Source organism: Tachypleus tridentatus, chromosome 13 (genome assembly GCF_004210375.1).
Source record: "Tachypleus tridentatus isolate NWPU-2018 chromosome 13, ASM421037v1, whole genome shotgun sequence".
NCBI lineage: Eukaryota > Metazoa > Arthropoda > Merostomata > Xiphosura > Limulidae > Tachypleus > Tachypleus tridentatus.
Window position 1 is genome coordinate 108,171,596 of NC_134837.1, and position 26,341 is coordinate 108,197,936.

The 26,341-nt window shown below is 35.0% G+C and overlaps 1 long non-coding RNA gene across 1 annotated transcript; it reads left to right on the forward strand.

The window, feature by feature from the left end:
• The first annotated feature begins 8,866 nt into the window (after window positions 1-8,866).
• On the forward strand, window positions 8,867-20,838 carry LOC143239821 (uncharacterized). Its single transcript, XR_013021397.1, has 3 exons — window positions 8,867-9,517; window positions 10,032-10,148; window positions 20,692-20,838. It is a non-coding gene; the product is annotated as an uncharacterized LOC143239821 (long non-coding RNA).
• The last annotated feature ends 5,503 nt before the right edge of the window (window positions 20,839-26,341 follow it).

Consider the following 26,341-nt stretch of genomic DNA (forward strand, 5'->3'; position numbering starts at 1 on the left):
TAACAAGAATACAGACTAATGCGACAACGAAATTATAACTTTATTGTATGTACTCGGCTGGGGTGCTATTGTACGAATACAAAAAACGTTTTGGACTGATGAAAAGTAACCAGACGATATAAGTTTTGTAACGAGAATTTCAAACGCTTTTTTTTTTTTACTATTCAGTAATGATAGTACAATCGTAATAGTCCAAAACTTCCGTATTTCTGTTTTTACCATACTATAACTAAAACAGAATGTATCTCTATTTAATTATATTGATGAATATTTAAAAAAAAACAACAACGTATAGGTTTGTTTATTTTTTAGAGCAAAACCACCTTGGGCTATCCACTATCTGCACCGCGGGAATCTAGCCTTGGATTTTAGCATTGTAAGTCCGTTGACATACCAATGTCTCACTGGACGATAATTCATTGCACGTATTTCACATGTAGTTCACGCATTTGTAAACATAATGTAAATAGTTGTGGACTTGCTTTCATCATGCAAGTTAAAGTTTATATAGTGCATTCAAAAGAGCTTGTATTCGCTTGGCTCAGCTTTTATATCGCATCTTCCAGGTGGCGTGGGTCAAACCTACATTAAAAGAGTAGTTTTATTTGTTTATTAAATTTTGTTCAACGCTACTCGAAAGTTATCTGCTTCTACCTTGAAGGTGGCAAATTAGAAGGAAGGCAGTTAGTCAACACCACTCACTACTATTAGTGGGATTTGACTTTCACTCTTATAACATACCTATGGCCCTGAAGTATAGATCTCGTTTTTTTTTAATTTTTGTTTTTTTAGATGGTAACAGGGCAAGAATCGTGGAACCTTAGATACACAGCCCAGCACGCTAAATATCTGGCTGCACTTGATCATAGAAAGATTTTTGTTTTTTACAAGACGTTATGATGAGCTTGTAGTTAACTTCCTATTGAATATGTAACCTAGGGTTATAACCTGCTACATAGAGACTTTGATTTAACTTTCTAAATGTGGTATAGATGATCTCTTCCGTCGTCGTTAAGCAAATACATCTTTTTCCTTTACGCTAATAGCCAGAAATAGTTTAAACCTGAATTATAAACAATAGGCAGAGCAACTGTATTAATATTGTAATATATTTATTTATTTTTTATCTGCTTTTGTTTCAGTTTGATGCATGTGACGTATACTGTTGAATGAGTATTGCACAAGTCCCGCCTGTTTTCTACATTTGTAGAAAATTCTCGAGAACAAGAATCAACAATATTAGTTTTGCGAAAATATTAACGTGTCTTCGAACATTGTTGAACGTTTGGAAATCTCACCTAATTGGCATGAAAGCTAGCCAAGAAACAGTAACAGAACATTGTTTGGTCAGCTACAGTCAGTATACTATAAGCTTCTGAAGCTATAATTGTGATTAACGCTTATTAACCTCGAAAGTACAGATATTTAACAAGGTATGTTTATAGATTTCAAACATTACGAACCATTCAACTTCAGAGAATTAACTTTAGACGTTAGTATTTCTACGAGGACATTAGGTACCTATTTTCTTCTATGAAAAGTAAGCTTGTAACCCGCGTCAGACTAAACAAGACTAGAGCGAGCTAGCATTCCTGTCAAGTGAAGTATATTTGAGTGTTAACATAAAAGTAATTGTGCCTCATGGACCTGGACCGTCGATAAAATATGTACTAAGTTCCAGACCAGATAGAAGACTGAAATTATTTGTGAGTTTATAAATTTTTATACATAGACCAATATTTGTATTAACTACTTGTAATAACCGTCATTATAAATTGTATTGTTTGTATATTAAAATATGTTTTTGTTAAGGTGTTTTTTTTATAACAAAGCCACATTGGGCTATCTGCTGAGTCTATTTAAGGGAATCTAACTCCTTATTTTAGTCTTGTAAATCCGTAGACTTACCGCTGTACCAGCGGGAAACATTTGTATTAAGAAAGAAAATTGCATATATCAATTTTGTTGGCAAACATAAATTTGATAAATATCAAAATGCAATTGATACAGTAGAGTCTGTTATAATTTCACATTCAAGCCACCACTATAACTGTTGGTTACCACAACTGTATCCAGAGCTCTATATAACTGTCTCTTTTTTGTCACAGTATAGTTCAATTATTTTAGAACCCAAATGAAAAGACAAATTATTATTCTTTACTCTGTTATTACAACACAGTCTGTGATAATTTCACTTTGAAATCGCCCCTTTACACTTTTGATTAAACTCACAATTACACAGTCTTAAATCTACCAATACAATTAAATCTTTGATGTATATTTATACTTTGACATCGTTCTAGAACATTCTACACACTAAATATATTATAATGTAATAATACTCAGTTAAAACAATGAAGAAACTCAGAAGATTCTAGTAACACAACGAGATAATATAACAGTCACCAATTCATAACTATGGAACCACACAACGTTTGATTTGTAAACAGTTCCCTAACAAGCTTATGATAAACTATGCTTCTAATAGTAACTAAATTTAACAAACTTTATAAAATATCTAAATCATGACAATCAGTTTAAGTTAAAAATTGAAAAAAATATATTATGTATAAAAAATAATCCCCTCTTGAGAAAACTATTTACAATATTTTTAATACTATATACAAAGTCTACTCATGTAGTTTACACCAACATTTGTAATTTTTTGTCTCAGTAGATGCAGCCGTTAGGTCCTTTTTCCTCTCAGTGCACATCAACAGATTGGCGTATTACCTCTTGGTCTTCTCATTCACTTTCATCTTTTAATCCATTCATTTCATCAATTCCTGCACTTCAGAAGATCTTTTTACTGCAGAGTGAGACTGATATTGTCTGTGGAAAACAAAATTAAAATGTTCTGTCAATCCATAATTTTTTTATCGTTGGCTTTCTTTTCTTCCAAGTGCTTCTGACTGCCTTCAGTTCTACACAAACTCTCATAAGCAAGTTGAAAAGTTTATTTCAATTGGTTTCCGACGGCTAATATGAACTGATATGTGTTCCTCACTTCTGACTCTTCTCCTCATATCTATGGCTCTTTCAATTTTGCATCAGACCTCGTACTATTCTATTTTACAGTAGCTCAAGTGGTAAAATCCTGTACTCACTTGTGGGACTTCTTAGTAAGCAAATAACACCATCTTCAGTATGCTTTTTAAAACTCCATTAACGCTCTCACAAAATACATTACATTGTATTGGGTGATAAAGAACTGCCTAGTGCTGATGAGTCTGCCCATTTCTTGGAGCAGTTCTGAAGTAAAATGGGTCCCTCTGTCACTCAAGCATTCTTTTCAAAAGTTTAACCTGCACAACACTTCCAAGAGGATTTTTACTACTCTCTCTCCACCCTTAGCAGTACTATAAATTCTGGGTAACACGTTGCCTAGTATGGTACTGTCAGCATGTACCTGTTGCCTTTGTCAGATACAGGTGCTAGTGATATGATGAAGTCTACAACTACTCTGCTGAATAGCTCTTCTATGAGAGTACCTCACTCAGTGGCACCTTGACCACTTTCCCTCTATATACTGTCCTTTGGCAGATGTCACATGATACGCAGAATCTTGTCATATCGCCAATGTCTTCCAGACAATGAAAGTTGCTGATGATTCTGTCTGTGAAGTTTTGATGAAAGTTTTGCTTAACACTATTTATATATTTTGTAACACGCAGTGTTTCAAGCGTCTTCAGCACCAAACGATGATTTGTATTAGTTAGAAACGGTCCTAGCCAAATCACCTTTGTGGAATGAGAACCTTGTGCATTTAAAAATAGTACTCGTTGTAACTTCGGATTTCTTTCAGATTCCATTATATGCAGATTTATCTGAACATATAACAAGGTTCTATGGCTTACTGTTTAATCAATGATATAATCCTTTGAATGTATTTCCATGTACGAGTGTTAGATCCCGATTGTAAACCAGTTCAAATTCTGCGCGTAGTGATACAGTATTGTATGAAGGAGGTGAAGCTCCATACGCTGGATCAGATCCACGTGAGATTGGACTGTTACAAAAATATTGTTGTTATTAGGAAGCAGACACGAGAAACTTTCAAGATTTGGATTGTCCATGTTTTTTGTATTCAAACTACGACTGCATTCACCCTAATGTCAGTAAGTAACTGTTTAAGTTTTGTTGATCATAAACAAAAATATTGATTTTTTTTGGGCATTTTCAAAATTAACCTCGTGGGTTTGGATCTAATAATAGAATTTGCAATTTTGTTCGTAAACGATACTTTTGTGTTCAGTGAAGTGTAATCTGAAAAAGTATGTGTCGATGCTATTCTGAATTCTTCATAGATTGACACGTTTATAATTCAATTTTGCACTTATGTCTACTGCACTTTGATAAGTTTTATGTGGCCTTTTTGTGTTTTATATACGAGCTATAGGAAGATATGTTATTATTGCTAACCAAATCAAGTCGTGTATCATGCTACTAAAAAGATTTGTCATATTGTATACTTTCAATTGTTATTTTTCTTCCTTATAGTTTACGGTCTTATTACTTAGCACTTGCTGTTTAATAAAACGATAAGCAATACAACACTTGGGTTGAGTTATTGGATCAGAATACATCACACAAGACAGTGGGAAATTACACTGTCTGTCACTTTTTCCATTCCTAGATGTCTTTCTACAATCGACTCCTGAGCCAACTTCATCACCTGAATCTGGTATTATGTTGCATTATGATGTATTCCAAACTTTCTACAGCGAAATGTCTTTCTTCTGTGTTTCCTTCAGTTCCTGTAGACCCACAATTGGGATACCACTATTTGAGATATGCAGAAGTTTGATGTCTTGCTTGCTTTTCCAGTGCTTTTCTGGTGATTGCAGATGTCTCACCAGCTTTCTTTCTGTTTGGTTCCTCTGAGCTTTTACTGTTTGGTTTATTGCTAATTACCAAATCATGAATGGCGTCTTCATACTAACACTGCTGGCCAAAATCTTAAGGCCAATGAACAAAAAGAAAAAAATATGCATTTTGCGTTGTTAGACTCAACCACTTAATTGAGTAGAGCTTCGAAAAATGAAAATAAGAAAAAGGAAAATAAAAATAAAAAACATTTTTAGCATCTAATAGGGAAAATGTGAACACTATGAAATTAGCCTAAATACTAGCTGGTCAAAATTTTAAGACCATACCAATAAAAAGTCCTAAACAGGATAGGAAATGCCCAACAAGAGGTCTCAGCAGTGAGTTGCACGGCTGTCATTGCGAATAACTTTAAACATTCGCTTTGGCATGGTCGATATAAGCGTTTGCAGAAGGCTGGCTGCAATGTTATTCGAAGTGGTGAAGATGACTTCACGAAGATCATGCATTGTTTGGAATTTCTATGAACTTCCCTTGCCATCTACCTCCAAATATTTTCAATGGGGTTTAGTTCAGACAAACACGCTGGATGGTCCAAAAGAATCACTTTATTCGCCATAAAAAGTCCTTTGTCCTGCGGGCATTGCAACGTTGTCCTACTGAAAGATACAGTCATTTCCACACAAGCGAGGGCCTTCAGCCAATAAGGATGCTCTCTCCAACATGCCAATGTAGCCAGCTGCTGTTTGACGCCCCTGTATAACCTGAAGCTTCATGGAAGGGGAAAGCACCCTAGATCATGACGGAACCTCCTCCACTGTGTCATGTAGAAAATGTCTTCGAAGGGATATCCTTATCGTGCCAGTAACGTTGGAAGCCATCTGGACCATCCAGGTTAATTTTTTTTCATCAGAGAACAAGACCTTCTTCCACTTTTCTACGTCCCATGTTTGGTGCTTCTCAGCAAAGTTTAACCGAACTGTTTTGTGGTGTGGAAGGAGCCGTGGCCTTTGAAGACGTTTACGGTTTTAAAGCCTTTCTCTCGTAGATGCCGTCTTATTGTTCTTGAGTTGCATTTTGCGTCTGTAAGGGCCTTAATCTGGCTTGACGATTGGCTGGTGTCTTGCCAGACAACCCGTCGAACCCTCATGCTTAACGCCGGGGAAATTTTCTTGGGTCGACCACTTGAAATTCTCGTTCTGTATCCCTCAGGGTCTTTTAAGAAATTTGCAACAGAAGTTTTACTACGCCCAATCTCACCAGCGATGGTATGTTGAGAGATACCTTGCTTTTGCAGCTCGACAACTCTGCTACGTTCAAACTCTGTGAACTTTTTAGCTTTTACCATGTTTTTACCCAATGTAACATAGGAGATGTCGGTGGGAGATGTTGAAAATGCTGATGCGTGAACACAAATGACTAAATTTCGTTACGTGTTTACCGATTACCGCTTCGTTTCAGTATGTTCTTAAACTTTTGACCAGCTAGTATTTAGGCAAATTTCGTAGTGTTCACATTTTCCCTAAGAAATACTAGAAAGGTTTTTTATTTTTATTTTCCCTTTTCTTATTTTCATTTTTCGAAGCTCTACGCAATTAAGTGGTTGAGTCTCACAACGCAAAATGCATATTTTTTCTTTATGTTCATTGGCCTTAAGATTTTAGCCAGCAGTGTAAACTGCAAGTTTTTCCACGTAATATTTATTCTTGCTCTGCAAAAACTTTTCACTGTCCCATTAATTAGGACACACAGAAGTATTTTACCCATCATTTGATCATTGGATACCAGACTAATTCTCACTGCTGCACCCAGTATCTCAAAGGACATTTACTTTCTTGTACCTGAACATAACTTTTATCCACTGGGATATTTTTTGGCATTTCTCAATTTTTCTCACATACTCCAATCACTACTGGGACTATGACTAGTTCACGAATGTGAAACCAATTATGTGCTGTTTAATAACGATGATGACACATTCCTTTTGTGGTAAATCTGACGACTTGTCTTCATTCTGTTTCTTCTGGCAGTAACATCCATGGTGACAGTCACTCTTTTCTTGTTTCTTTTAGATAGTTCCAACTACTTTATGCTGAGATTTCCGCTGTTACTTATCGGCGATAGGCTTTTACTCACTCACATTTTATAACAAGAAGAGCACCTTTTCCCCTGTTGTCTACTGACTTCTTATCATCTTTGGTGGAATTTTGCTTTTAGTCAATCACCCCTGCTTTCGGCTATAGCTGGATATTCTTGTACATGTAAGTTATACTCCCTCCATGATGTTCTGCTAGCTTGATCATCTCATCCACGTCTTTTGGGAACATTGACGTGTCAGTGAAACACATGATCATGAACTGCTCAGGTATGCCAGTCCTTCAAAACTATCTCCATATTTGACCGAGTTTGTCCACCTTGTTAAGTGTTGTTATAGACGTGCCACAAACTGACATACAGTTTCTCCAGTGTCAGGTTTGACTTCTCTGAATGTCTGATGAAAAACCTTCACTCAGCAGGTTCTACTAACATGATGCAATAATATAACAATCATCAGTTCATAACTATTGAACTACAAAACGCTTCTAAATATAAATAAATTTAGCACTCACATTAAGTTTAAACTGAAACAGTTGCGTTATTTAACAGACACTATTTATTATATTCCTAAAAAATTTAAAAAATGCGAAACCTCAAATTGTGATGCCTAATGTTTTCCTTTTACTTACAACTTTAGATAATGATTTACTAATTTTGTTAACGTGGCCAAAGATTTGAATTTACGGAATTCATTTAATTTTTAAAAATCTCTTTGAGTTTGTCTACTGTTTTGCTTGTAAACTATAAACATGGAAATTCATTTCTCAAGAGTTAAAACTTACGACAAAGACAAGGAAGCTGTAATTGAGGTAAATATACAATCTAAGAGATCTGTAAGGACTAATAGAAATCCTTTTCTGGATTGAGTGCTTTCAACAACCACGGAGAAAGCAATTTTCACATTCTTACTACAACCTCTATTCCAAGAAGTTGAAAGATGACTGAGGAAATCCTTGCTGCTACACCAAATCATTCTTTAACATTTATTTTCCATACACAAAGGTACAAGTTGCAAGGACGAATCTTAATAGTAGTGAGTAGTAGAAAAATACTATTGAAACTAACTAAGGCATACAATACCTAGAAATGATAATGCACTGGTCAAGATCACTCCCAACCACAGGAAGAGATGAAGTGTGAATGGTGGAAGAGCCATAATACCATCAAGAGAAATAACCAACATCTCACCATAATCCTGCAAATACTTGCAACAATAAGTAATTATCTGGAACAGAAAGGTTTACCGAAGACACCTGTAACTATGTCTGATGGCAGAGAAGAACAAAAATGCAACACCAAGTTATATCCATAGACATTACTGCATTCTGCTGCTGAACATGTTTATATTAATCAGGATACACAACTCTAGATGTTTGAAAGAAGCGGGACATACTCTATAATTCATGATACAGAAGCTAATAGCAAGTACTTTAATTCGACACTGTTTTACAAGGTTGGTGAAAAAGTAGGTTAAGCTAGTGGCATATAATGGGATGGCAAAGAGAGACCTAAACCATTTCGTGAATCAGTTCAAGACAGGTTGAATGCAGCAAAAGGCATTACAACACTTGATAATATATAGGTGATCAAACAATCGATGATCTAGAGCACCTGAATGAAGGGCAACTCGATGCCTGAGATACAATTATTATTGAGTTACAGTTTTAATCCTGTAGAGCACTGTAAACTGAGTTCAAGATTCAAGAACATGGCTCTTAAAAATCTTAGCCATTTGTACAGATAATTTGAGGAAATTGCACAATAAAATGTTTTTGAGAATATCTCCAATGAATCATGAGGAAATTCTCGTCTAATATTGTGTAATGTTGAGTAAACATCAATTCTGAGGAACACACTCTGTCTGAACGATTATTTCTTTAATGACAAAGTTTGAGGTGGTGACATTTAATTAGATGCTGGAGCTATAGACAAAGAAGCTAAAAGCAGTGATTACTGGGACTACTTTGATTCAACTGCACGACATAACACTGACAAACACCTTCACTGATACATGTGCTGCAAGATGGCATGATTCAGCCACATTTCATTCCTGAAGGACAACAGAGCTAGGACCAGATGTCATGGCTGCATAACTAGTGCAGCAGAATGGCTATAAAAAGATACTTATAACATGAGAAGCAGAGACTTTTTAACTGTGCTTTATTACGTCACTAGACGTAGGATTATCTGTATCCTGTCATAAAGTAAGAGTGGCAAATGCAAATTATTTTCAAGCTGATGCTACAGCAAGGAGGTTAACATAAAGCAAAGGCTATAGCAGGTCTGACTGGTTTAAACTAGTGAAACACGAGTTGGATCTGGCTAGGAACTCGGCTGAGTTCGACCATCTGCTTGTAACCGGGATTATGGTGTGTAGTTCGGACAGACATGGCCTTAGTGATGACATATAGGTTGAGTTATTATCAACAATGGACGTAGTAGTTTTGCATTAGTGAACAGATAATAATGGAAGAAGATTACGCGTACAGGAAATAGTTACTCATTACCAGTGTCAATAATGCACTATAGTCCAGAGTTATTGCTAACATAACTGTATGTGTCTCCTTTAGCATTGAGGACTTGACACTCAAAGGTGCTTGTGGAAGTACATTAAGTTTTAACGTTATTTCGATTTGTTTTACGATGGCTGTTTTAAACTTGTTAATATTGTGATATGTTTAATTTTGTTTACATAAAAACCTAATCTACGCTTCTTCTTTGTGGCACGCATGCGCATTTCCTTTCTTGTATTTGAAAAATGTTTCTAATGTCCATTTTTAGTTTAAATTAAGATTTATTTAATATTGCAATGACTATTTTTAGCTTATTTATTCTTGCTATATTGTGTTTAACATAATTTGATATTATCATAAGTTTTATACGTTTTATAAAAGTTTTATATATATATGTTTAAGTCACGTTTGTTTATTTTCGGTTTAAATTGTGTTATGTTGTTCAGCATTTTGCTTAGTTTTTTTTATTTAGCTCAGTTAGTCTGACACTGAATATTTCAGTTTACTAATTTATGTATTCATTCTCAGTTTAACATAAATTATATTTTTTTTATGGTGGTCTGATGGTTCGGAGATTTGTTTCGCATTCCACAGGTCGCGAGCTTGAACCCCTTCATGAACTATTGCTTGCCTTTTCAGCAGCGAGGGAATTATAAAGTGACGGTCGATTTCACCATTCGTTGGTAAAGAATATCCCAAGAGTTGGCGGTGGTTAGTATTGACTAATTGCTATTTCTCTAGTTTATTATTTTAAAAGTAAGGGTAGATAGCGTAAGTAGTTTTGTGAGAAATTCAACAAAAACAAATATTTTGTGCTTCATATAGTTTTTTCAACAAAAACAGATATTTTGTGCTTCATATAGTTTATTGAAAAAAAACAAATATTTTGTGCTTCATACAGTTCATTCAACAAAAACAAATATTTTGTGCCTCATATAGTTTATTCAACAAAAACAGATATTTTGTGCTTCATATAGATTATTCAACAAAAACAAATATTTTGTGCTTCATACAGTTTATTCAATAAAAACAAATATTTTGTGCTTCATACAGTTCATTCAACATAAACAAATATTTTGTGCCTCATATAGTTTATTCAACAAAAACAGATATTTTGTGCTTCATATATATTATTCAACAAAAACAAATATTTTGTGCTTCATACAGTTCATTCAACAAAAACAAATATTTTGTGCTTCATATAGATTATTCAACAAAAACAAATATTTTGTGCTTCATACAGTTTATTCAATAAAAACAAATATTGTGTGCTTCATATAGTTTATTCAACAAAAACAAATATTTTGTGCTTCATATAGTTTATTCAACAAAAACAGATATTTTGTGCTTCATATAGATTATTCAACAAAAACAAATATTTTGTGCTTCATACAGTTTATTCAATAAAAACAAATATTGTGTGCTTCATATAGTTTATTCAACAAAAACAAATATTTTGTGCTTCATATAGTTTTTTCAACAAAAACAGATATTTTGTGCTTCATATAGTTTATTGAAAAAAAACAAATATTTTGTGCTTCATATAGTTTATTCAACAAAAACAAATATTTTGTGCTTCATATAGTTTTTCAACAAAAACAGATATTTTGTGCTTCATACAGTTTATTCAACAAAAACAGATATTTTGTGCTTCATACGGTTTTTTCAACAAAAACAGATATTTTGTGCTTCATACAGTTTATTCAGTATTTTACTTATTTCGAGCTTATTTTAATTTAGTTTCACTTTATTTCTAAGTTAAACTTACTCCGGGTTATTGTTTATTTAGTTTTATTAGCTATTGGAGTATATATATGTTTAACGAATGTGTTCTTTGTTTATTAGTTATTGTTTATTTAGTTTTATTAGCTATTGGAATATATATGTTTAATAAATGTGTCCTTTGTTTGTTGGTTATCGTTTATTTAGTTTTATTAGCTATTGGAATATATATGTTTAATAAATGTGTCCTTTGTTTGTTGGTTATCGTTTATTTAGTTTTATTAGCTATTGAAATATATATGTTTAATAAATGTGTCCTTTGTTTGTTGGTAATTAAGCACAAGGCTACACATTGGGCTATCTATGCTCTGCCCACAATGTGTATCGAAAACCGGTTTCTAGTGTTGTAAGACCGTAAACACACCAATATGCCACTGGAAGGCTTGTCTGCTGTTCCACGTATATATAAGTAACTGTTTCTTTGAAGTTAAGCACAAAGTAACACAACGAACTGTCTGTACTTTGCCCACCACGAGTATCGAAAACCGAATTTTAATGTTTTAAGTCCGCAGACATACCATTGTGCCAATGGGAGGTTTATGTAAGTGTCAGATTTGGTTTTGTTGAAATTCGCGCATAGCTACACGAGGGTTATCTGCGTTTAGCCGTCTTTGATTTAGCAGTGCGACTGAGGGAAGGCATCTATTAAACACCACAACTGCCAACTATTTGATCAATTAGTAGTTGGAATAACCGTCACATTATACTTGGCTGAAAGGGCGAACATGTTCGGTGAAAATAAGTCTAAGAGTCGTGGTATGCTGAATGTATAAGTAGATAAGTAAAACCTAACACTACATTCAAAGTTAAAACCAAGAAGTGTGCGCAATACAAAGTATGAGGAAATTGTCAGTTTAAATGTTATGGGAATTATGGTTAAATATAATGTTTAAATGTTATGGGAATTATGGTTAAATATAATGTTAATATCAAAGTTAATAAATTATGATATAATCTATTCTAATCAATAGTTGTCTTATCCAGTGATTTACTACCTTATATACTTCTTATTGACTTAAAGTTTGGAGACGAATTCGCAGTGAAAAAACTTTATTACAGATGTACAACGTTCGACAAACGTATTTCATCATCATAGTATGGTGTAAACACAGACGCAGGATTGTATATACAAAAGCATTGTACATATATAATAAAGTTTCTTTTTCTACCCATTCAAGCCATCTCCACATTTGATTTTCTAAAAAGTGAGCCCGGTCGCACCAAAAAATGCTCGCCCTTTCAGCCGTGGGTGCGTTATAATATGACGGTCAATCTCACTATTCGTTGGTAAAAGAGTAGCCCAAGAGTTGGCGGTGGGTGGTGGTGACTAGCTACCTTCCCTCTAGTCTTACACTGCTAAATTAGGGACGGCTAGCGCAGGTAGCCCTACAGTAGGATTGCGAGATATTAAAAAACAAACAAACAAAAAACAATAAATTCGACAACAAATGAAAAGCACACACTGTTGTTTCAGAATAATTATTCGAAATAAGTTAAACGTACGTACAAAAATTCTTTACACTACGTATATCATCCAGAGGCGTAGCCAGAAATGACCTTTGGGGGGGGGATTAGTTTGATTGCTTGATGCAAGCGCCGCAGGCGCGAAGCCATGTCAGGGGGGTCCGGGGACCCCCTCGGGAAATTTTAAATAAAATTATGCATTCTGAGACCACCTTTTTGGCAAATTTCAGAATGGCAAACTGAGTTGTTTGTCTTTTTTTTTTTATCATAAATAAATATATAGGCCTATATATATAATATATAACTTAAAGTTATCAGGCCCAGCAAAGTAGGCCTACACTCCTGTCATCAACACATAAAATATAGAGTCACTCAGGAGAGTGTAAAATATATGTATAGTGTCTATAATCTGTATTCAAATATCATGGACAGTGTATGTTCAGATTGCCTAGATTTCAAGAATTAACTTCAAAAATAAACAGTGGGTGGCACTGTGGCAGGCTGGCAGCACCATGGCACTAACCTAGTACCATTGGCGCCATCTATAGTGAATCATTTACAAAAGATGGCGCCAATGGTACTGTGAATGTGACGTAGACAAAAATATTGTTGTTGTTTTGAATTAAGCACAAAGCTACACAATGGGCTATCAGTGCTCTGTCCACCACGGGTATCGAAACCCGGTTTTTAGCGTTGTAAGTCTGCAGACATACCTCTGAGCCACTGGGGGGCTGACAAAAAGAATGTGACGTTGACGTTTAAACAGAAGTTGCGATAAGCAATCATTCACTATGTCAAGCCTGAAAAAGCAAAAGACACTGCATGGGTTCTTTAAACCCATTTATGAGGCTGAACCTGATCAATCTGCTGCAGCCAATCAGGTTGAATCAGAATTGTCAACTGAATTGCCAGAGTCATCACCGTGGCCTTCCACCAGTGCTGTCACTACCACCTCAAGTCTAGTCTGGAACATTGAAAATTACATTTCTGATTATGTCAGCATTGGTAAGCAGATAAGTCGACTCCTCATTATATTAATTTTGTATTAAAATCATGCAAACACTCTGCATCATTGGCTTTCACAGTGGAGATGGCTACTCTACAGTCAACATGCAAAGGGTGCTTTCTGCAAGTACTGCTGTCTTTTTGCTCCTGAAGGTGCTGGTGTTGGAAGTCAGAAATTGGGACAACTAGTGAAATTTCCATACACAAACTGGAAGAAAACTGTTGAAGACTTTAAGGCACATGAATTGAAACAGTATCACCAAAACAGCAAAGAAAAGGCTAACAATTTTTTACAGGTCGTAAACACAAGTTCATCTGTGCACTTGCAGCTTGATGCAACTTACAAGCAAGAAACTGAATAGAACCGGCAATATTTAATGCCTATTATTGACACTGTATTGCTGTGTGGGAGACAGGGTTTAATTTTAAGGGCAAAATATGATTCTGGTCCAATGTTTGTTGGTGAAACTGATGAGGAGCCCATCAATAATGATGGGAATTTTCGGGCAATTTTGCGCTACAGGGTGATGTCAAGCTTTTAGCAAGCCTTAAGAGTACAAAGAGGAATTCTACGTAATTGAGTCCTCAAATTCAAAATGAAATCATCAATGCCTGTTATACTCATGTTCTTGATGCTTTGGTCAACAGGGTTAATGCTGCAAAGTGTTTCTTAATATTAGCTGATGAAACAACAGATATTTCAGGCATTGAACAGTTTTCGTTGCGTGTTAGATATTTGCATGCCAATGACAACTTTGTTGCAATGAGAGAAGATTTTTTGCAATTTATACGTGTTTATGATGTGATATCATAACCAATCTGACAAAATATGGTATTAACATGGCTTACCTGCGAAGACAAGGGTACGACGGTGCTACCTCTATGAGTGGGAAATTCAATGGTGTCCAGAAACACATAACTGATAAATTCCCACTTGCACCCTATGTACACTGCAGTGCTTATTCCCTAAACTTGACAATTTCTGATGCTTGTAAAGATGTTCCTGTGCGAAATTGCATGGGAGTAATTTCTAGTATTGAAAACTTTCTCAATATACCCAAACGAAAGCATGTTTTGGCTCTTTCAGTGGAGAATAAGGCACCTGAATCGAAAAAAAAAGTCTGAAAGGTCGCTGCCCCACCCGGTGGGTTGAGAGGCATGACTCAGTCATTGTCTTTTTAGAATTAATTCATGCAGTTGCATATGCCCTTGAAACCATATCAGGTTGGCAAGACAGAGATTCTGCCACGCAAACCAATCAATTGTTGTGTTCTATAACACAGCCAGAATTTATCATCACTCTACTTACCATTACTAAATTGTTTTCTTTTAGTTTACCTCTGTGCAACTTACTGCAGCAACAGAACATTGATTTCGGTGCTGCGATGCATCACGCAGAAATAGTGGAAGATTGAATCCGTTTACTCAGAAATAATACTGTGAATGAATTTAACAACATTTTCTGTGAGGCTCAAACTCTGTGTAGTGAGCATCAAATTGATATCATAATGCCATAGCAGTCTAAAAGACAGATGTACCGTGCTAACCCATAAACCACTAGCCCTGAGGAGTACTTTCGTATTGTTGTATCCTTTGTACCATTTGTTGACCACTTCCTTTCACAAATATGTGACCGTCTGTCCAGTCACAAAACTCTCCTTACAAACTTCATGTGTCTACTACCATCAGGATCTACCACAGAAATGTCAGAACCTACAGCACAACAATGTGACCAAATTAAAGAGTTGGTCAATATATACAAGGCTGACACTGACAGCACTTCACTAGCTGCAGTAGGTGAACTTAGGGTTTGGTACAAATCACTTGCGAACAACAGACCAAAAATGTCATAGATGCATACGCAATGTGCAATACATAAATGTTTCCAGTCATTTCTAGACTGTTGAAAGTATTTGCCACGCTGCCTGTGTCAACGAGCTCAGTGGAGCGTTCGTTTTCAACTCTCTGAAGACTCAAAACGTATTTGAGAAATACCACCACTGAAGATCGATTGAATGGCCTGGCCTCATTATACATTCACCGTAATATTAAAGTTGAACTAAACTGTGTTGCAGATGTCCTGGCAAGAACGAACAGGCGTTTGAACCTTTTATAGATATTCGATTGTATTTCTCTAGTTCTGACAAAACTTGCTGTATTAAAAGAGTGTTCAGTCAGAAATTTGCATTTGACCATTTGTTATGTGTGAAATTATCTGCCATGCAATCACGGATCTTTATGAAACTTAACAGGTGGCAACTGAACTTGTCTAAAAAGTTTGGGTCCATGGGGGGTAACCCCAACCCCTCCTTGGCTATGCCCCTCATATCATCGTTGTATCCTAAATACTATACAGTTTTCTTGTTGTTGTCAAAAATCCACTTAGGCCACTTCAGTTGCTTTAGAATTCAGTTGACAAACCGAACTATTTTTCTCTTAAATACAACCAGTGTATAATTTACTTATTCTTTTATCACAACAGTGTCGGTGTATAATTCACTTACACTACCACGTGATTTACCACACTTGTATCCCAAAATTCCTATACTTGCTTGCTTGTTCATACTTAGACCTACTTTCAATAAACGTCTGTTTTTTGTGAAAGTTCATACAGGCAAGTTCAATTGCTTCCGAACATCCTTTGACGAGATAAATCATTCTCCTAAAATGCCACAAACTTTTAATCTTACTTTAACATATCAACTGTTAGGCTATTCACTCCTATGACGTTTTATAACTTTTCTTTGACCGAAACTCTCTCTCTTTCACTCGATTTTACTTTTGGTTATCTTCCAACTCTGAGGTCTCTCTTCTACTCGCTGCGTTCTAGAAATTTTCGTAACCTTGAAATCAATAACTTAAAAACACGATTTCGAACAGTCGTCTGCTTTTAACTTTCTTCTTCTTATATATAAACATATATAACACGAAACAAGTATGAAATATTAACTCACCAAGTTAATTAACTAATACTATTTACACTAAACAGTCTTTTATATCTAACATTTAGACATAATTTTGCTTGGATTAAACTCAATGAAATCATACACTAATTTTTAAGGTAAAAGCCATTTAACATTTCAGGTCAATATAATATGGCTAATAATGAAGATTTTCTAGCCAATATATTATTAATCACTCCTCTTCATCATATTGCTTTATGACAAAACATCACGCTAAAGCACTGAAGTTCTACATAAAAAAAAAACAACTTTCGTGCAAAAAGTAACTTAATTAAATTAGGCAGAGTTAGTCCTCCCCTTTTAATTTTACATATAAGCAGTGACAAAACATTTACAGGGTAGAGCTGGATTTTATTTCTTTTATTAATAAGCAGCACTCCAACAGGCAAAGTTAGCAGCGTTTAACTGCTTTTAAACTGCCAGTGACAGTTTTAATTATAAGAATAGGTAAATGGACGGCAGAGATTAAAGCCACCAAAAGTCAGTTTAACTGACAGCAAAGGATCTGTCACGAGCAGCTAGAAACAGTGGCTATCACTAGGAAGGGCGAATAAGATTACTTCAAGGTCATGTTTTTTCAAACTATGCTTCGCGGAGCCCTTGGGCTCCGCCAGAGTGATCTCGAACAATATGAAACATGGCGTCATAGCTGAAACTTGTCCAAGAGTGAAACATTGTAATGTAGTTAGATGCAATATTAATTGTTTCAGTTTCAAAGTATATTTATATGAAGTATAATTATATTTACGACAGTTATAACTGGTAATAGTTTTACATGGACAGGTAATGAAGATGGACCTAGTGGGTTGTGTGTTGAATGTAGAAGAGTGTTGAGTGATAGTAGTTTGCATCCATCAAAGTTAAAACGGCATGTAGAAACCAAACACTCCCAATTAAAAAATCCAAGTTCCGAGTATTTCAAAAGTTTGCAATTAAATGCAAGGAAAATTACATTTCGTTCCTTTGTCCTTCAAGACAACAAAGGTGCTCGTATCGTGTTAGTTACCGTATTGCAGCAGTTGAAGCTCATACAATTGCAGAAGGTTTGATAAAATCATGCACAAAAGATTTGATAGAAAGCACAATTGGTGAGAAATTTCATAAAAAAAAAACATTAACTCTGCGCCCCTTTCTGACAACTCGGTTTCTCGAAAAATCAAGGATATGTCAGCAAATTGCCTAACGAGTAAAAGCGAGTCCAACTTTTTCGCTTCAGGTGGATGAATCAACAGATGTCGCAGGTTATACGATGTTGCTTGTGTTTGTTCGCTATATTCGTGAAGCTACTTTTGAAGAAGATATTTTAATTTACAAACCTACTAAAACAACAGGCGAAAAAATATTTAAACTGGTCGATTTAGTTATGGAAGAACATGAGATTCAGGGGCAGCTTTGCTCAAGTATTTGCACTGATGGAGCTGCAGCTGTGATTATAAAATTTTCAGGCGCAGTGGCACGCATAAAAAAACAAATCCGGACATCGAGAGTATCCACTGCTGTCTTCATCGTCATGCACTTGCAATGAAACGAATGCCAGAAGACTTAATAGAAGTATTGGATGATGTCATAAAAATAGTTAATTTTATAAAATCAAGACCACTCAATGCAAGGATCTTCAGTTTACTCTGTGATGATATGGGAAGTTTGCTGCCTCATACTGAAGTCCGATGGCTTTCTCGGGAAAGAGTGCTTGCTCGGTTTTACGAACTGCTTGAGGAGATATCTTTTTTTTCTTTTATCTGAATGTCATTTTGAACTTGTGTACAAATTAAGAGACAAATGCTCGATACAGAAAGTGGCTTACCTTTCGGATGTATTTGCCTATCTAAATGAAGTGAATGCTACAATTTAGAGAACCAGGGTAACGTACTTCAAAGTTCAGAGTAAAATGAGAGAGCTTCAACGTAAGCTAAAACTTTGGGACTAATGTATACTTATGGAAGAACTAGATTGCTTTATATGTCCCAGTGGTTTTTTACTTATGATTGAAATTTCCTTAAGTGAAGGTGCAAGAGTTTTAGTTTTGCAGCACATACCTGATTTGTGTACAACTGTTGGGTAGTACGTCCCTCCTCATTTAGAAAAATTACTGTGGATTCAAAATCCCTTTGTTGACTCTGCAAATACCAACGATTTGCCTTAGAAAGAAAAAGAACAACTTATAGAAATTTCAACTGATTACACCCTAAAAATAAAATTTCAGCAGGAATAAATTATTCAGTTTTGGATTCAAATGGCCATGGAATACCATGAAATAAGTAACAGAGCTTTGAAAATTTTGATGCGTTTTCCAACATATCTTAATGAGCAAACATTTTTACTTTATACAGCTACAAAGACCAAATATAAAAATAGGCTAAATACTGAAGATGATTTGCGCTTAGAGATAACAACCATAACTCCAAATATTGAACTACTTTGTGAACAAAACCAAGCCCATCCGAGTCACTAATAAATCAATAACTACACTATGCTTTTACTGATATAAATTTTGCAAGCGGAAAATTTTAAACAAGTAAGTAGAAGTAAAATTTTCCTTTAAATATTGATATCTTTATTAAATTTTTATTCTAAAAGCTTGAATAAACCTTATCTGGTGCTAGTGACCGACTGTTTCTATTTTTAGTTTCTTTTTTATTAAAGCTCCGGAATGTTTTTTTCTTTCTGACGTGAAGCTCCGCAAATCTAAAAGGTTTGGGAATCCGTGCTCTAGGTTATACCATAAAAGACAAATGAGTGTGTGGGTGTTTTCTTATAGCAAAGCCACATCGGGCTATCTTCTGAATCTACCGAGAGAAAACGCAAATTAAATCGAATGTATGAGTTTTTTACCGTTTTCTGACTCTTATCACACATGCCACTTTCTTTTATTCTCACAAAAAACTTAGTTGGGTGATATGTGTCAGGAGATTTTTCTGATTGATGAAACAAATGAACAATGAGCTGTCGGCGGGGACATACATGTCCGTAGAGCCTGAGAAAATAACTTTAAAAGGTTCTAGTCACAAAACCGTCAACTAGTAAGAAAATTAAAAAAAAAACTTACAATTTTGAACAGTAAAACAAAAATAGAGCTCTGTGTGGCTACGACATACAAAGGTATTGATGGCACAGACAAAATAGTTGCCAGTTTTGCGAACCATCATATGATCACACCTTTATAGTACCTATAATTTTAAATTACGTTAAGAACTGTATCGTGCAAAAAATTGAATCTGAATTTTAAAAAGATAAAAATATATTTCGAAAATGTTTGAAAGTAGACTGTAAGAAATTTCTTTAATTTTCTACTTAATTAAAAGAGTAAGTCTACTGAGTGAAAGGAATTATTATTATTGCACACAAATCTTTTTTTTTCTATCTCTCTGTAACTACGTTTATGTGAATCGTTTTAAACGTGGACTGTGTCAGTGACATTTCGTAATGTGACCCAGAGACGTCCCTAGGCACTTGTACGCGAGTATCATGCCTTGAATCCCATGTTGTTGTCTTGAAAAATCATAATAGAAAACCATGATCTATATCATTCTAAAAGACTTATAGAGACCTTTGTTGTGACGGTAGAAGATTTAATAACCTATCATATCACTGTGACTGGCAGCAGTGTTTTCTAGTGGAAACACTGAGTTAGAGCTCTCTCTCTCTTCCCCTCAGTGGCACAGCGGTATGTCTGTGGACTCATACTACTAGAAACCAAGTTTCGATAGCTGTGGTGGACAGAGCACAATAGCCCTTTGTGCTTATTAACAAACAACAACTCTCTTTCTCTCTGTGTGTTTCATAATATAATCTCTTGTCTTAATTCAGAATTAAATGGGTAACCAAACACGCTGAGTCAAGCTTCGTTTTTACTTATAACTTTATAAGCAAAGAATCCTAAACGCACATTAGTGGTTTTTGTTACAAAGACGTATACTGCCTAACATGTTAGCTCGCTATTAAATCCAGATAACTAAAATGTCATTTAAATTAATTTAAAAACTCGATGAATATTGTATAAACGCTACTATTATAGTAGGCCTTATATTGTATTTCTTCAGTTTGCTGACCAAAGCTGTGCTGATGAGCCTTGAATAGAAGAAACTACAGTGCACAGGTGAGGGACGGTGCCTATACGTCATTGGATATATTTCAATTTTATGTGTAATGAAAATAATCTTTAATAACACCATCAAACAACATATATTAAGGGCATACCTAAATTTATTTAGGTTACTAAATTGAGTTAAAAGATGATATAATTTTTAATAAATATTACTTCAGGCTCCTTTATTTTATATACTAGTAGGCATGCTAGCAGGTATAGTTAACGTTTTCTTATAGCAAAGCCATATAGGACTATCTGCCGAGTCCACCGAGGGGAATCGAACCCCTGATTCTAGTGTTTAACTCCGTAAACTTAGACTGTACTAGCGGGGGACAGGTATAATTAGACTCATTTTTCAATATAAACAGATATCCCAAAAGATATAGTCAGGTGCCTGTTTTTGTACATAATAGGGGTTCCCCTTGAGTGCCTTGAAGTCACAGCCATGTTTCATTTTTTACACAAAAGCTTGTACCCCAGTCAGAGCCGTATTTATGCATAGATGCACGAGGCGCTAGCTGGGGACCTCGACAAAAAGGAAGCCCCATGGAACTTGCGACTAATGATGAATTTTATTTGTGAAAACGAAACACCTGCTTATAAGCGTAGACTTTCCTATTCATTGTTATAAAATTCGTTCACAAATAATGCGTATGCGTCAACAAACCTTGTAAAGATTTAAATAATGTATATATTAAAAAATAATTAGTCACACACGGGGTTTCAAAGTAAATTGGGGTCCTTAGGCAGATGCCTACTTTACATTAATGGTTCAGCCGCCACTGATACCAAATTATTCTAACATAAAATCGTAAAAAGTATTAATTTATATTGCTAAACAAGCGAACGCAGATGTTTCAGGGAAGCAAACGACACTGGTTATTGCCGTATGTACGAATTAAATAGCAAAATTTATCGCTAGATTCTGAACCTGAAAAGAGCACAAGATAATCCATTCTCAGTCGTATCATAAAATACGCTGTTAATAGAGGGCATTATAAAAATGAATCTTCTAATTATAGCATTTTTCTTAATTTATTATTTTCCTTTGATAGACTTGAAAAGAAGAAAAGAATAGCCAAATATTGTTTGGCCTGCGTAAAGTTATTTTAAAACACTAACAGGGTATTCTATTAGGTCAATTTGACCTTAAAACGCCAAAGCTGGTAACCCCGGCCCAGTGGATAACTGAATTATACATTCATGATTAATACATTTAGAATTACACATTGTACTCTGTTTTGTGTATGGTACCTGTATGATGTGAAATAAATAAATAATAAGTCGTTTGTTAGTATATATTTTTGCAAGTTTCTTGCATGGCTAAGACCTAAGGGGCCTCAGTCTGACTTTACACTTCGGACTTCTAGTATAAATATGGCTCTGAACCATAAAGTTAGACTTTTATCTTACATTCAAGTAATCACTTCAGCAAGTAAAGTATGTCTACACTTTTGTTTTTGTTGCTGTTATTTTTTACATATTAACTGGTACTTCAGCAGTTACAATCAAGCATTTTTTATAGATACATAAGTAGAAACCTTTAAGAAAAGAGAATTATATCTTCTTTTAACATACACACGCAAAAATGTATGGACTAAAAACTTCAAAGTGTGGTTAAACATTTTAACAAATTACTTATCTCCGTATAAGTTCTGAAAGCTGGTTCAAGTAACTACGAAAAACGAATAAATCTAAAGAAACTGGAAATGAAATTGTATAAAACTGTAGATTAAAAAATAACAGGACTAATAAACAGCAATTTATGAAAGTCACCTCATTAACATTTCTCTTTACGAAAGGTACCTCAAAGCAAACACTACAAACTTGAAACTATTGTTCACCTTCAACTGCACGAACTGTGAATATAACTGATTTTAGTGTTTCGGTTAAAATATTCTATAACGTCAGAACATTCCTAATTTTATAGGACGCTTAAAGCAATATGACTAAGCAACTGCAGATTCAAGTGATTTCTGATTACATCATCAGTGGTAACTCATTACCAATATGTGGTTTGTTGTACAACCAGGATGTGTGACTTGAGACAACAGGTTACTGAAAGTACAGTTCGCTGCTGTTGGAGTACATTGAACTATGTGACACATCAATTTTATTGTTATTATTATGTTGTGGTTTTTGTACAAAATTTCATAAAGATGCTGAAGCAAAACAATTACTTTAGCGATAGCACTGGGTTTCTAAATATAACAAAACAGCTGTGGTGGATCTTCTACTCAAACCACTATTGTTTTGTTTCTAGTATTATTATCATAAATAAATAACAGTTTCACGTGCCATGGGAACCTTAATTTAAACTATAATGTTTATAAAATCTAAACTTCGCATTTTAATTGTTTTTAAGAATGTTTATTCTGGAAAACTAAAGTAAACAAATTGTTACTGCTGCAGTATAATCTAGCCCAATATTCAATTTAAAAAAACAAACAAATCATTATTGACCTGTGATGAATTGGTGTTTTACGTCTACTTCTAAAATATAATTAATTTTATCGATAAAAAGATGAAAACATTATTGTGTATTTTTACCCTGATATATCTATAAAAACACAGTTAATGTTTTCGTCATGTGGCGAACATGTTAACACATTCTTCACAATTTTGGCAATTATGAAAAACTGTTGGTCACTGCTGAATTCTAGCTGTTTCACCATGCAACTGATTTTCCATTCCCCACAGTACAATATCCTACTTTATCATCTCTACAAGAAAATAACGAGAACTCTAGACCCATTTTGGCTGTCCCATAAAATTAATTAAATATCATCTGTGCATATCCAGTCCTGACTCCCCAAGTCCCCTTTTGAGCCGATCTTTGGATTATCTTATTACAAACATAAAAAAATGCGTAACTTGCAAACTACTTTTAGCTGTTAAATTTTTAATCTATATCCCATAGTTCTACAACTCTTACCATTAAACAAGAAAAATGATACATCTGTCCTATCTTTCCTCTTTATAATTGTGAATTCTTCAGTCAGATTCCCTTCTTATCGCACGTGAAAATCACCTTAAATGCCTTAAGCTGTGTTGATATGTCAGCCCTCCTTCCTAGGAATCATCTAAGTAGCTCTCCTTGGAACCATTTCCAACAACTCAATGTTCTCCTTAAAAGGTCAAGATTGAATACAATACTCTAAATGAGGCCTGGCCAGATATCGACAGAAACAACTTCTTACCACGATAGAACTGGATAACTTAAACAGTGTAGCCTATGAGCAGAGGTTACATCGATTAATGTCACGTAAACAAAGTGATTAAGCATAATAACCATTACATCGATTAATCGAACTTCTAAATATATATAAACTGTTGAAATTAGTATTTTTATTATCACAACAAACTTTTCATCAAAATTATGATACTGTTTGTCACAAAAAGAGGCAATTAATGGAAATGGCTATTACTATTTTCAATTATTCCAGCTATTAAGATAATCGATATATTACTACTAATGTTTGTTTGTTATTATGAGCAAAGCTTCGTAATGGGACATGTGTACTCTGAACAATGCTATCCTTATAAGTTTTGTTTTTAAATTCAAATGTGTTCTGTTTTGGTGATCTGAGGATCACGAATTAAATTCCTTTTGATACCATACTTGCTCACACTGTCTGTGTCATAACAAAGCTACTAAGGCTATCGTATCTGCCGCTGTTACTAATTCTGAGCCACTGACAAAAGGAAAAATGTCTTTCTGGCAGGATCACTCGCCACATTTTCTACTTTTCCGACTGCTGACTGAGAGAGGCAACTGACTATGTAGCAGCACTTGCCACAACCTTCTTTCTTATATATACTATGGTTTTAAGAAGCATTGTACTGGTTGAATAATCAAATGTAAAAATTGATGGGACTATCCATTAGTGGTAATTTTAAAACACTGGCTTGTTGAGGGTGGTAACAGTTAGTGACATTCAGCATGTTTGATACCAAATGGAATGGTCAGAATATGATTTCCAAACCTTTGCCAGCTGGAATAACACAGTTGCAGTTCTGGTAAAAATCACCTGTGAACATAAGTGAAAAACTGTGGATACCATGGGTAGCCAATGTTTGCCAATAGGAGCTATCCAACAAGCAGATGAATGGTAAAATGAAATGAATCATGAAGCAGCGGTGAAGCTTTTCAAGTCAGGAGGTTTACTACTAAACCAACCAATGACCACAATAAGATGATGGAAGAGCTTCCAAGCATACTTCTTGGTTCTTTTGTCCTAAAGCAGAGACATACCAGTCATCAGTGTCAAGGTTCATAGGTATTCTCATCATACTGTTCCTTCAAATTTTGGGACATCTGAGCTTGGTATTTTTCAAGAGTCCATGAAAGAATTATTTATGACACTCTCACAGGTCTCTCCGAGTAAGGTCAAGTAGATGTCTCCTTGATATTTAATAGATTTCTCTGACCACTGCCTTAATCATTTCAGACAGAAATGTTTTCATTTCTAACATTACTATTCAGACTGGATATTCTGGCAAATACAAATCTGTAATGAGCAGATTCAGGAACAGGCAGCATAATGCTTGATGGTGAATTTGTAAGGTTCAATAGTTGATAAAAGTATTTGAATCAGAAGGAAGAACCTGAGGGTAATTTCCTATCTGTTCACAACAAGCCAGAAAAAGCTTAGAGACCCAGCTTCCACTACCATCTTCATAATTCATATGGTTGGGGTTAAATATGATACGAATGCAGCAAGGACAGTCATTTAGTTAATAAACTATGGATTGAAAAGAAGTAGGGTTCATCGCTTTCTGAGCCATTTGGTGGTAAATGTATGCATGGCATAATATGATTACAATTCGATTATACAAAGTTTTGACCCTTACACGACAATTTCATAATTAACAGTTTGATTGGTTTGTTTTGAATTTTGTGCAAAGCTACACGGAGGATATCTGCACTAGCCATCCCTAATTTAGCAGTGTAAGACCAGAGGGAAGGCAGCTAGTCATCACCATCCATCGCCAACTCTTAGGCTACTCTTTTAGCAACGAATAGTGGGATTGACTGTCACATTATTATAATGCCCCCAAGGCTGAAAGGGCAAGTGTGTTTGATGCAACAGGGGTTTGAACCTGTGACCTTCAAATTATGAGTCGAGTGCCTTAACCACCTGACCATGCCAAGGCTAACAGTTTGAATGGCTGGTGTTAGTAAATCTGATACCTAGGCCATCAAACATGTCCAGGTTTAATTTCAGAGTTCATGGGATGATTACCAATTTTTCTATGGTAATGTAACTTTAGCACAGTCTGATACCTCTTACTCACCAAGAGGGTACTATAACATCCTGACCTAAAAAGGTCAACTCTTAAGCTAATACTTGTAATTAAACTTTTACCAGCTCAAACCACATGGTTGTCTTAAGAACATTAAGAACTTTGTAGCTGTACTAGTTATTACATACATAGGATACAGAGTATATTCTTAAGTTTATAAGAGTTATTGACTTGTTCAGTTCAGTTCATAAAAAGTCAAACTATAAGTAAATTAAAAGATGTAAATCAAAATGCATTTGAACAAATGCTTTATTTTTCCAAAATGCATTGCTTTGTGTTACTGAAAACTTATAGTT